The sequence below is a fragment of the Pleurodeles waltl genome, chromosome 2_1 (assembly GCF_031143425.1).
Source record: "Pleurodeles waltl isolate 20211129_DDA chromosome 2_1, aPleWal1.hap1.20221129, whole genome shotgun sequence".
Taxonomy (NCBI): domain Eukaryota; kingdom Metazoa; phylum Chordata; class Amphibia; order Caudata; family Salamandridae; genus Pleurodeles; species Pleurodeles waltl.
Window position 1 is genome coordinate 900,626,470 of NC_090438.1, and position 14,360 is coordinate 900,640,829.

Consider the following 14,360-nt stretch of genomic DNA (forward strand, 5'->3'; position numbering starts at 1 on the left):
GACGAGGTGTTTTTTTTTTAACAGAGGCAGACTGGATGATGCCTACCAAACTTTAGGAAAGTAGCCTTGCAAAAATATTTCATTGAAAATAGGAGTTAAATGAATGGCAATGGTTTTGGAAACTGACTGCAGGACCTTCAGAGGACAAGGATCCAAAGGCGAGCCCAATCATGAAGTTAGGAATAACTTGTGTACTTGATCTGCATTTAAAGGAGAGAAGTTGGAAAGCCAGATGGATCAAGGGCATTGTCTTTGCACAAAAATGTAGAAGGCAGTGCCTGGTTGTTAGTAAATGTATTAAAGATATCCAGCACTTTAGATTGAAAAGCAGATGCGATGTTCTCACAAAGGGATTGCAAACCCACGATCTTTCCCTGATCTTCGAAATTGGGTAACTTCATGCCAGTAAAGAACAGTTCCTAGAGGGAGTTTTTGGCTTCCATAATTTTGTGTGCAAAATAAGCAGATTTCTTCACCAGAATTGCTGTCTTATACTCAGAGAGTTTTAATTTATATAGCAATTTTTCATTGGGGTCATAATGAAGCCACCAACAATGCTTGTGACATAGACAAACCTGTCCTCATAACCAAGGCTCGGAGGGAGATTGCCTACAGCTAAATATTTCTTTAGGAGGGGCAAGACGATTGGCTGTTGAAGTTAGCCAATCATTATAGGCCTCAATATCATCATCAAGGTGATTAGTTGCAGTGGGGAAAGATACTAGGCGAACCTCATTCAGCTGTGCCAAATCAACTTTGTGTCAATGATGACTATGAGAAATCGCTGGGAGACCAGCAATTTGGAATACATGTTCTCAGACAGAATTTTAAACATGACTATAGCATGGCCCGACCACATGAGAGGTAATACTTCAGAAAAGGATAAAGAGGTATTGTCTTCTAGCGTATGCTCTGCCATATGGGATGAGCTCGTGACCAGCTGATTTAGACCAAGGCTAGTCGTAAGTCAAATACATTTTCCGAATCTCTGTCTAGTGTATTGTCTAAATGGAAGTTAAAATCATTTCCTTCATTTATCTGAGGCGGCTTTGACCTATAACAATCCACCTAAGCTATGAATAAAGTCCGACTTCGGTCCAGGTGGTCAGTAGATTAAAAGACTGACAACATAAACAACATGGAAAACAAACGTCTTCTTGTGCAACACAAACATAATTCATTCATGGATTGCCTATTTAAAATTACACGATCTGGCATTGAAAAACAATACTTGTGACCTTGTAATTCAGCTGTTCATAAATAAAAAGAAAAATAGTGAGAATGAAAAAAAGTGTGAATGAAAACGACATTTGGGAGCTGATAGCGAGGAATTTCACTATTCATTGTTCATTCCTTCCCCACAAGCTGTAAGTAGTCCCATCATGATTGTTTTTGAAAGGCTGTTCATTTAAGGCCGTACTCGGTATTAAAATAGTTCAAATTGTGCATTAGTCAAGATGTGATTCATTATCAAATTGTGAAATAACTACCTCAGTAATTTCTGCAATATTTTTGATTTTACAATGTCTGTTCCACAGCATTGTGTTCATTACAATGTGTGCCACAAAACTCCCAATCATGCCTCAGTGGGCTAATGCTCAAATATAACATCACTAGATGCTATTTCACATTTTGCAGACATCAACTCTCGGGCCATACTCAGACTCAATTCCAGCTAACCTGCATGTGAGGGACATTACAAATTCATTTAATTGTTCAAATTACCCACATAATGCCCAAGTGGGCCACTTAGTTTATTACTAACGAGCACCTTGCTTGATGTTAAGCTTCCAAACATTAATTCACATCAGACCCAACAAATGCTATCAGGACCCTATCTCTAAATGGGAACTTGAAGCAATTCTTCTCGCGTCATTTTAGTCAAAATGCTTATGTGTCATGGACTATTGGGCTCCTACTGACACCCCCAATAAGAGCTTCACTGGTTATCAGTGCAAGTACCACTCATCATGTCCACATCAATGCATATAAAGAAAGCTGGCTTTGTATCACCCCCATACTTAAGTTTATATTGAACCGGTCTGAAGGCTTTAAGCACCTTCTGTTCTAAAACCTGGTTTCCACTGATCATTATTTTCTATCCTATGTAAGACCAATACTCAGCCATGCGTAGAGAACTGTATTTAATGGCATACTAATGTCATAAGAATGTGGAGAGTTCTTCTTTCATATTGAGACCCTTCAGTGACTTTCTGTTTAAGATCACCATGTACCTACTCTCCATTTGTCTCAATGTCCACTCCCAGTCACCTCTTTCTGTCTGTGATGGAACTGCATCAATTACAAAATACTTCATACAGCTTGTATCATTTTTGTGTGCCTCAAATATACGCCTCACCACTGGACAGGACCGTCATTGTTTTGACTGAGCTTATGTGCTGCATCACTCTTTTGTGAACCTGAAATCGTAAGCCACATCCACACTGCAGCACATACACTGAAAACTCTGTTCTGCAATGATATGGTCCAATGATTGTAACGGGATTCCTAGAAAATGGTGTAATTACCTCCTCTGCATTCAGCCTGAAATTACAGGCCTTACATCTGTGTCATCTGTGGAAGCCCTTCTCCTGCTGTAACCAATTTGTATTGATCTTCACTTCATGGCCACTCTGCACAATAAAGTCAGTCATCAATTGTGCTCTATGGAAAGTGATCTGTGGGGCATTGGGTAAGGTAAGGCCTAATACCGGATCAGCCTTCACCAGATGCCAATATTTTCTTCTGATTACCCTCAATTCATTTTGTTGTGTGCTGTAGGTGGCAATCATTCTTAATGAGGAATTTCCATCCTTTACCTTGCCCTGGAGAAAAGTAAGAACTCATGACTGGCTGATTCTACTTTAGCAACTGCTGTGTCAATTAACTCTCTGGAGTAGCTTCTTTGCAAGAATGTCTCTACTGCTTCCCTCTTACTGATCTCCTAATTACACTTACTGCTACTACTCCTTTTCACCCACAATAACTCTCCTTAGGAGATGTTACATATTGTGTGCTTAGGGTGAAAACTGGTGACGTGCAACATGGAATTAACTGCTGTGGATTTTCTAAAGAGCCTAGACTCCAGGTTACCATTTTTCACATAGATCTGTGGCCCTAAAAATTCCACCTGTTTCTCATGTATGTGTTCTGTAAAATGCAAATTTATTCATTACAATTGATGACCTCAATGAAATTCTTGGCCGACTCAACAGAACCATTCCAAATGACAAATAAATTGTCAATAAATCTGAGCCAGCATAAAACCTTTTCCCTAAACAGTGTACAAGGGAATAGCTTCAAGGGGGCTGTTTGGTGTGTTTCATGCCTCTAATAAATGTATTCTATAGTAAATACTTTCGTACAGGTGCTTTAAGCTGGGTATGGTGAGGTGTTTGCCAGATTTCACTTGAAATATTTCTATACACATGTAGACAAAACACGAACACACTCTCGTCTCCATTTTAAAGGACCTGAAAAAAGATAATTTTACAAAATATTGAGCTTTAATTACCCCTTCCAATCTGTGCTCATTTTCCTTCCGGCTGCTCTTTGAGCCCTGCTTCTCTCATATAATGTATGTTAACCAGCATAATTGTTGGGAAATCTGAAGCTCACACCCCTCCAATCTTACTGACCAAGCTATGCCCCTGACAGTGTACCATGGTCGTTGATGAGCACTTTTTCCTCCCACCAGCCCATAGGCAAACAAGCATAGCTGGGTCAAAATTGGTGCTCATTGCTGTCCCACATACCTGTCTGTACAGTTCTTTGTCGAAAGAAAAAAGCTGTTGTTAAGGCACCATTTTGTCATTCCATGCGGCATAGTTGTGTGTTTGTATAGAGTTAGCATTCTGTTTTTGAGAAAATGTTCCACAGCTCTCAGACCATCTTCAGACCGGGTGCCGGAATATAACGATGTAACGTAGAGGGTCATTAAGATATATTCCTCTTTCCAGGGTATGTCATACACCCCTTTAAGAAAATCACCAGTGTCTTCTACAAATGAGGGCAAGTTGCGTGCATGATCCTGTAGAAAGTGGTCGACATATTTTGATGTATTTTCAAATAAGCTGTCAATTGCAGAAATAATCGGCCTTCCTGATGGATCTGTTGGGTTCTTGTGAATTTTACATATTAGGTATAGGATTGGTATTCTTAGATGATCCTTTCTCAAGAAGAGACACTCATCCTGATTTAGGGGCCCTTTATTCTTCCATTCAACCAGTTCTGCATGATGCTGATTTCTGACTTTACCCCAGATTACTCGGTCAATCATGACATAGCAACTTGAGTCATTCAATTGTCGATAGGCGTCAGGGATTGCATATTCCGTGGCCAAAACAGTATGCTGCCCCCTTATCAGATTTGCAGATCACAGCATCTTCTTCTGAATGCAATTTCTTAATTAGAGTGTGATAATTTCTCTGATGAGGCTTGAGCCTGACTCTTCATTTGGGCTCTATGGGAACACATAGTCTTCACATCCTCTGTGACATACTCATTGAATGTGTCAAATGAGTCTCTGGGGCTGTTAGGTACAAAGGTTAAGGCGGCTTGAATGGTGTACTCTCTACTCCATAGAGTAGTGGCACAAAGTCACTGTGTCTCATATGAGGGGTCCCTTGGGAGTAGGAGTGGATACACAGGTGGATACAGGTAATATGTGGGGATCACTGCCTTCTGTGAAACTAAGACCAGAACCACCACCTGCAGTGAAGGCAGACCAGAGGTTTCTCACAGCACAAGTTTCTGCCTGTACAGGGAACAGCAGAAGTATTGTATTCAAGCACATATTCATAGTCGGCGCTAAGTGCAACCAACTACATATGCATCCAAGTGTAGATCTGGTTTTGCATCTAATTACTAATAGGGTACTCTGTGTAAAAGACTAGTAAATAATAGGTGTACATTTCCAATCCACACCGGAGTACACCATTAACGTAAAGCATTTTTCAAAATGCTCCTTGAAGTAGATCTAGCCCATCCTATGAACACTAACTTCATATTAATACTAGGTTACTGTTAATGAGCAGAAATGGTAAGCTGAGAAATGCACAATGTAATACCACAAGCATAGGAATATATACTATTGACCTCCAAGATGCTTATTTGTCCCCTAGTGTGTAGCTTCATTTATTTCACCCCTTTAATTAATTATTTGCACATGATGCTAGAAAGGGTAGCTCAGCCTAGACAAGTATACTAAACCACACAGGTTTGCACCCAATCCACTCTGGTTACAATCCGCTCTGGTGCAAATTTGAGGGCCATTGCTCTTCTCAGTGGAGCGGACTACAGAAATAGTTGTATACTATAATAAGGGGTTGAGGAGAAATGTTCATGTAGACTGTGCATTTTAATCAAAGACTCAGGAGATTTACTGGGAAAATATTGAATTTTGGATGATGAGCTGATGTTGATTTTAGCATACCTCCATGTATATTGACCTCTGATTCCACCTAAAGAACCGGATATTGGTTCTTTCAATTTGATGGACTTCTAACTTTTTGTAGTTTGTTGAGAGTCGTATTAGTAAAGTTTGATAGGTTATTGTAAGCAAAGGTTGAATAGGACGAAATTGACAACTTAACTAACTACACATGGTCAGTCTGATGACACAGAGAAGCCGCTCTTTTGACCAAATACACACAGACACCAATTAAAAACTTAGATGCAGACACAAACCCCAAAAGAGTGCATGAAGGTCTTTATGCATAAAACAGTGCTGAAAATCACTGAATCTCTTCTACAAACTAAACAAAATGTATACAAATAAATGTTTAATATTATAGTCTAGTAGTCTGGGATCTATCCAGTGTCATGTTTTGAGAGTCAGTAGAGTGGTTTCTTAACACATCAGCTATAGCTATCACAAAAAGTAAAGCTAATTAGGCTCATTGTAATTTTCTAATATTCTTAAGTTGGATTCTGCCCCAAGTAAAAGGCCCAAAGAAGGGTCCTGAATAAACTGTGGCAAACATGGAAACATATCTCATGCCTAAAAATAGAGGTATTGTGCAAAATAACTAGCATGATAGATGAACTTTGCTACAATTTATATTTAGTTAGTGTCATTGCACTCCCAGTTTGGAACAACTTTCCCAGGTCATCATGTGTAAAGTTCATTTATATGTGGTGTTGGAAATGGGCTCTCTGCAGGATCACCCCAAACGTTTTGCCTTCCTCCTCTTCTTTTTCCGACCTCATTTTTGCTGGCTTTAGAAATCTGGACCCTTTACCACTGCTAATCAGTGCTAAAGTGCATGTGCTCTCTCCCTAAAAACATGGTAACATTGGCTCATAACCAATTGGCATATTTAATTTACTTGTAAGTCCCCAGTAAAGTGCACTACATTTGCCCAGGGCCTGTAAATTTATTGCTACGAGAGGCCTGCAGCACTGTTTGTGCCACTCACATAAGTAGCCCATTAACCATGTCTCAGGCCTGCGTTTGCAAGGCCTGTGTGTGCAGTTTCACTGCCACTTAGACCTGGCATTTAAACATACTTGCCAAGCACTAAACTACCCTTTTGCTACATATAAATCACTCCTGAGGTAGGCCCTAGATAACCCACAGGGCAGAGTGCTATGTGGTTAGAAGGGAGCACACGTACATGTGTAGTTTATATGTCTTGGTAGTTGAAAACCCCTAAATTGGTTTTCCACTACTGTGAGGCCTGCTCCTTTTATAGGATAACATATAGCATTAGAGCTACCCTTATATACTGTTTGAGTGGCAGATTCTGATCAAAAAGGGATAGCCAGGTCATATTTAGTATGGCCAGAATGGTAGCACAGAATTCTACATATTGGTGAAGTTGTATTTTATATTACTATTTTAGAAATGCACTTTAAGAAAGTGAACATTTTCCTGCGCTTAAAATCCATCTGTGCCTTACAGCTTGCCTCCAATCCACATCTGGGCTGGGCTGGTTGACAGCTCCCTTGTGCAATCCACCCAGACAAGGACAACCACAGGGCACTCAGACACATCTGAATTCTGAATGGATCTTCCTGGGCTGGAGGGATGGGGGCCTGACAAATTTCAAAGGCTGTTGGCCTGCCCTCACACAATGGACTGGCAAACCCCCTACTGGGACCCTGGCAGACAGACCTGTACTTAAAGGGGACCTTGAGCACTTTAAAACCACTCTTTGAAGTCTCCCCCACTTCAAAGGCATTATTGGGTATATAAACTGGGCCCATGATCCCACCAACTCAGACACTTCTGGACCTGAACCTGCATCCTGTCAACAGGAACTGCCTGGCTGCCCAAAGGACTCATCTGGACTGCTTTGATGAAAAGGACTGCTACCCTGTTGTTGCCCTGCTGCCCTGCTGCCCTCTGACTATACTGAGAAGTGCTCCCCAAGGGCTTGGATTGACCTTGCCTCCTGTTTTCTGAAGTCTCAGGGCCAAAAAGACTTGGGCGGTCATTACAACATTGGCAGTAAAAGCCGCTTACCGCCGTGCAGAAGACCTCCAACACACCGCCGCGGCAGTGGAAATCCGCCACAGCTATTATGACCCACAGCACGGAATCCGCCCACCCAGACACCCACACAAGTCCACACAAGTCCTCCACACCAAATGTCAGTGATAAACTGGTTAAAACAAGGAATCAAAGCAGATGTCACACTGTGGGACCCACATCTGTGAAATCGTAAGGGAAAGTGACAACTCAGTGACCATACACTGGGTGAAAACGACAGACAGTAGAGAGGTAATAGTGTTTAAGTACATGTAGTAAGCAGGTTTGTATTCTTACCTGTGTTTCACTGGAAATATTGCTGGATCACTGAGTCCCTGTTGTCCATGTCTTCTTCTTCTGCTTCCTCGTCTTTACTGTCCACAGGCTCCACAGCTGCAACAACACCGCCATCTGGACCATCCGCCTGCAGAAAAGGCACCTGTCATCGCAAAGCCAAGTTGTGAAGCATACAGCAGGTCACGATGATCTGGCACACCTTCTTTGGTGAGTAGAATAGGGATCCACCTGTCATATGGAGGCACCTGAACCTGGCCTTCTGGAGGCCGAAGGACCGCTCAATCACCCTCCTAGTTCGCCCATATGCCTCATTGTAGCGTTCCTCTACCCTTGTCCTGGGATTCCTCACTGGGGTCAGTAGCCATGACAGGTTGGGTTAACCAGAGTCACCTGCAAATGGCGAGGGACAACTGTTAGACACACACTAACCTGTAGAGATATCCCCAGACCCACACAACTATTCACACTGACTTGCTTCCAGGTGCTCACCTAATAGCCACACACAGTGCCTCTGGAGTTGACCCATCACATAAGGGATGCTGTTATTCCGCAAGATGTAGGCGTCATGCACTCAGCCGGGGAACTTGGCATTCACATGGGAGATGTACTGGTCTGCCAAACATACCATCTGTACATTCATCAAATTATAACTCTTCCGGTTTCTGTACACCTGTTCAGTCCCGTGGAGGGGGTACCAAAGCCTCATGTGTCCCATCAATGGTACCTATGATGTTGGGGATATGTCCAGGGCATAGAAATCACCTTTCACTGTAGGCCAATCCTCCACCTGAGGAAAAACGATGTACCTCCGCATGTGTTTCAGCAGGGCAGACAACACTCTGGACAACACGTTGGAAAACATAGGCTGGGACATCCCTGATGCTATGGCCACTGTTGTTTGGAATGACCCACTTGATAGGCAATGGAGCACTGACAGCGCCTGCACTTGAGGGGGGATTCCTGTGGGATGGCGGATAGCTGACATCAGGTCTGGCTCCAACTGGGTACACAGTTCCTGGATTGTGGCACGGTCAAGCCTGTATGTGATGATCACATGTCTTTCCTCCATTTTCGACAGGTCCACCAACGGTCGGTACACCAGAGGATGCCGCCATCTCCTCACATGTCCCAGCGGACGGTGCCTATGAAGGACAACAGCGAGCACAGAGTCAAACAACCCAGAGGTACGTAAACACAGCTTACACAGAACACCAATCATAATCTTAAAAGTGGCCTGTAAGTGTGTTGAGTCTAGGCCTAGGTATGTGTGACGCAGTTGAAAATGAAGCCATGTGGGACCCTGAAATGGCGGCTGTCTGACCTCTAAAGTGGGACAATGGGATGTGAGGTAACTGTGCTGGCGTTGTACACCGTTGCGGTAGGCGGTCGAAGACCGTGGCGCAATGCTGCATTGGTTAACATTGGACCCTATGGGTCCCAGGAGCCAATGACGATGGACGCTGGCAGTGACGGTACGCACCGCCGTGGAAGTGACAGCCATTTTCTATCTGTTCAATCACTCGATACCTGATCTTCGACAGGAGAGGACCTACACTGCAAGTGCTGCTGTGACCTCGGTCTGGAAGAGACAATGGCTCGAGTGTCTGGGGAAAGGGCCCCTGCCTTCACATCGGAGGAGTTGGAGAAATTTGTGGATGGGGTCCTCCCCCAGTACACGCTACTCTTTGGTCCTCCAGACAAACAGGTAAGTACACTGGGAGCGTACTGTATGGGCTATGCCTGTGTGGAGAGGTGTGGATGGAAGAAGGAAGGGGGGAGAGTGCGGCCTGCATGAACCGACGGTGAGTGCATGTGCCACATGGCAAGGGTAGGGATGGGGGCCAATGACTATGATGGTGAAGTTGGTAATAAGTTTCTCTTCCTCCTGTACAAATCATGTAGGTCAGCGCCCACTAGAAAATATACATTTGGCGTGCCATCGCCAAGGACGTACGGACCCTGGGGGTCTACCACAGACGGAGTGCCCACTGCCGGAAAAGATGGGAGGACATTTGCCGCTGGAGTAAGAAGACGGCGGAGGCTCAGCTGGGGATGGCCTCCCAACATGGGAGGGGTGCCCGTCGCACCATGACCCCCCTGATGTTCAGGATCCTGGCGGTGGCGTACCCGGGGTTGGATGGGTGCTTGAGGGCATCACAGCAGCCACAAGGGGGTGAGTACACTCTCATTCTGCTGATTTTGCGCGCTGTGGAGGTGTCTGGGTGGGGGAGGTGGGCTGTGGGTTTCCCTAGGCCAGGGCGAGTTCCTTAGGCAAGGTCCCTCCATAAGGTAGGCCATGTGGTACCCCACTGCACCTCTGTAGAGTGCCAAGTACATCTAGTCATGCCCCTGTGTCATCCATGTGTGCAGATGTCGTCCATAGCCTAGTAGGCCATTTCCCAGGAATTGAACAGTGGAGCCCAAGAGCGCGGCGTAGTGCAGGGGGCTTGTGTGTCTGTCGTGTCCGCCAACGGTAGCGGTAATGCATGCACTCAACATGTCTTTCTTCTGTCGTCATTCCCCTTTTTGTGGTCTCCCTGTTCTTGTGGCATTAGCATAATCAGGTGGAGGAGCAGTGGCACCGGAGCATGAGGGGGCTGCATCCCACATTGCCATGGAGGGCCACACTACGAAATCGGACTTCACCAGTGGGACGGAGGGCGAGGGGAGCTTCACGACGGGGACAGGAGCTGAGACTAGCGACACAGACTCATCCTCTGATGGGAGCTCCCTTGTGGTGGCGGCAACATCTGTGCACCCCCCATCTACAGGTACAGCCGCCACCCTCCCTTCCAGCACCGCCCTCCCAGCAGCCCCTCAGCCTCTGCCCCGTGCCCGCTCACCCAGGAGGGTGGGCATCACCTTCGCCCCAGGAACCTCAGGCCCTGCCCCAGTCACCCCTGCTGCCATCAGTGAGGAAGCCATTGACCTCCTCAGGTCCCTCACTGTTGGGCAGTCTATCATTTTGAATGCCATCCAGGGTGTAGAAAGGCAGTTGCAACAAACAAATGCATTCCTGGATGGCATTCATTCTGGTCAGGCGGCCCTTCAGCGAGCTTTTCAGACTCTGGCCTCAGCACTGATGGCAGCCATTGTTCCTGTGTCTAGCCTCCCCCTCCAACTTCCTCCACCCAGACCCAATCCCCTGTACCCCAGCCTCTCCCAGGCACACCTCTAGACCAGCATGCACACATGTCAACACACAAGGGAAGCTCAGGCAAACATAAGCACCACACATCCCACAGGCACTAACGCAAGCATCACACACATGCAGACACACCAACATCCACTGCCTCCACTGTGTCCCCCTCCTCCTCGTCTCCCTCCTCCCTCCCAGTCTTGTCTACACTCACACCTGCATGCACTACCTCTACAGCCACTACTACCATCACCAGCACACCCACCACCACACCCTGCTCACGTGCAGTCACCACCCCCACTACCATTCACACGTCCCCTGTGTCCTCTTCCAGTGTGTCTGTGACACCCCCTCCCAAGATACACAAATGCAGGCACACACCCACCTAACAGCCATCCACCTCACGACAGCCTCCAGCGCATGCACCTTCACCCAAAGTCAGCAAACGAACACCTCCTACAACCACAACCTCTTCCTCCACTCTCAAACACCCTCCAGCTACCCGTCCCAGTGTCTCAAAAAAACTTTTCCTGTCCAACCTTGACCTCTTTCCCACACCTCCCCCACCCCGTCCATCTCCTAGGTCCCGAACTAGCACTTCAGCCACAACATCTCCGGGACCAGTGGTGCCTGTAGTCACCGGAATCTGGAGTGCACCGCCCACCAGGGCAGCCAGTGTGGCACGGAGCCACAGCACAGACAGTCCCCCACCTGTGAAGCATCAGAAGTTGGCCAGTGGCCGGCGGGAGAGGGGGAAGACTCCAGCCACCAAAGCCGCTCCCAGGGGCCCCGGTGGAAGTGTGGAGTCAGCTGCCACACCTTCCAAGGTGGGGAAGGGCCACAAGAAACCAGGAAAGTCTGGGAAGAGCAGCACGGCGGAGGAGACCGCCATCCTCCCCGCTGCCCAGGAGGCCACAGCCGCCATCCCCGCTGACCAGGAGGCCACAGCCGTCATCCCCGCTGACTCAGAGAGGACCGCCAGCACAAGCCCCACTGGACTAGAGAGGACCGCCAGCACAAGTCCCGCTGGGCCAGAGAGGATCACCAGCACAAGCCCCCCTGGGCTAGAGAGGACCGCCAGCAAAAGCCCCGCTGGGCTAGAGAGGACTGCCAGCACAAGCCCCGCTGGGACAGAGAGGACCACTAGCACAAGCCCCGCTGGGACAGAGAGGACCGCCAACACAAGCCCCGCTGGGCTAGAGAGGACTGCCAGCACAAGCCCCGCTGGGCTAGAGAGGACCGCCGGGCTAGAGAGGACCGCCAGCACAAGCCCCGCTGGGCTAGAGAGGACTGCCAGCACAAGCCCCGCTGGGACAGAGAGGACCGCCAGCACAAGCCCCGCTGGGCTAGAGAGGACTGCCAGCAAAAGCCCCACTGGGACAGAGAGGACCGCCAGCACAAGCCCCGCTGGCCCATGAAGGACCGCCAGCAGCTGAGTCACTGCAAAGGAGCTCGCCGCTCCAAGCACCGCTGAACAGGGAACCGCCGTCTCAAGCACCGCTGAACAGGGCACCACCGTCTCATGCACCGCTGAACAGGGCACCGCCGTCTCAAGCACCGCTGAACAGGGCACCGCCGTCTCAAGCACCACTGAACAGGGCACCGCTGTCTCAAGCACTGCTGAACAGCACACCACCGTCTCAAGCACAGCTGAACAGGGCACCACTGTCTCAAGCACCGCTGAACAGGGCACCGCCGTCTCAAGCAACGCTGGCCCATGAGCGCCAAGGACACTGACGCTACTGAGCCCGTCACGGGCAGAATGAAGCACTCTGGGCACCATGCCCCCTCCAGAACCAGTGGAGAGATCCATCCACTACCTCTGTCCTTAGCAGGATGAAGCACTCTGGGCACAATGCCCCCTCCAGAACCAGTGGAGAGATCCATCCGCTACCTCTGTCCTTAGCAGGATGAAGCACTCTGGGCACAATGCCTGCTCCGGAACCAGTGGAGAGATCCATCCACTACCTCTGTCCTTAGCAGGATGAAGCACTCTGGGCACAATGCCCCCTCCCGAACCAGTGGAGACTGTTATCCACTTGAGAGACTGTGGCTTTGCATTCCCCAGGATTGAACAGTGAGCAAACCACCCACTGGGGAGACTTGTGAGACTGTGGCTTTGCACTCCCCAGGATTGAACAGTGGGCCACCCACCCACTGTATAGACTTGAGAGACTGTGACTTTGCACTCCCCAGGATTGAACAGTGGGCAAACCACCCACTGTATAGACTTGAGAGACTGTGGCTTTGCACTCCCCAGGATGGAACAGTGGGCAACCCACCCACTGTATAGACTTGAGAGACTGTGGCTTTGAACTCCCCAGGATTGAACAGTGGGCAAACCACCCACTGTATAGACTTGAGAGACTGTGGCTTTGCATTCCCCAGGATTGAACAGTGAGCAAACCACCCACTGGGGAGACTTGTGAGACTGTGGCTTTGCACTCCCCAGGATTGAACAGTGGGCCACCCACCCACTGTATAGACTTGAGAGACTGTGACTTTGCACTCCCCAGGATTGAACAGTGGGCAAACCACCCACTGTATAGACTTGAGAGACTGTGGCTTTGCACTCCCCAGGATGGAACAGTGGGCAACCCACCCACTGTATAGACTTGAGAGACTGTGGCTTTGAACTCCCCAGGATTGAACAGTGGGCAACCCACCCACTGTATAGACTTGAGAGGCTGTGGCTTTGCACTCCCCAGGATGGAACAGTGGGCATGTGGCCCTCTCGTGGATTTGGCATCGTGCACTCAACCGGCTGAGGTGCCCCCCCTTTCCCTCCCCCTGAGGTGCCTGTTTTCTTGCTCTCTGATTCCCCTGCAGTGTTCTCTCCGTCATGGTCAGGGATCTTGTGTGGGCCTCGTCCATACCGTGTGGGCCCAGTGTTCCACTGACTTAATTGGAGCACTACCTGGACTACTATGCTTGGTGTATATTTTGTTAATGGTGTATATATATATATTTTTGCCTACTTGCTTTTAATATATTACAATGGTTACACTCATTTTCTTTTGTCTTTGCATTCTTCCGGGGGGTTGGGCGGTGTAACTATAATGTATCATGATGTATTATTAGTGTGTGTATTGTCGTGGGTGAGGGTGGGGGTGGGGGTGTTGCGTGTGTGTATCCCTGTTTTTTCCCTCCCCCCTCCCCTGTGTCGTAGGTGCAGTACTCACCTTGGTCTTCGCCGCCAGCGTTCGTGCTCCTGGTAGAGGAGCAGGAAGACTATCGCAGGGAGAATTTGGAGTTCTGGCTCCATGGTGTCCTAGTTCCTCGTGGGGTGTGTAGAGGTGAGAGTTTTCCCTTTGGAATCCTGTTTCTGCCGTGTTTTTATCCACAGTGAATCTGCCCCGGAAAAGGTGGCGGATTGGTAGGTTGTGATACTGTGGGCGGTACTTTGTCCTCCGCCTGTCTGTTGGCAGTGACCGCTGCGCTTTTTGTTTG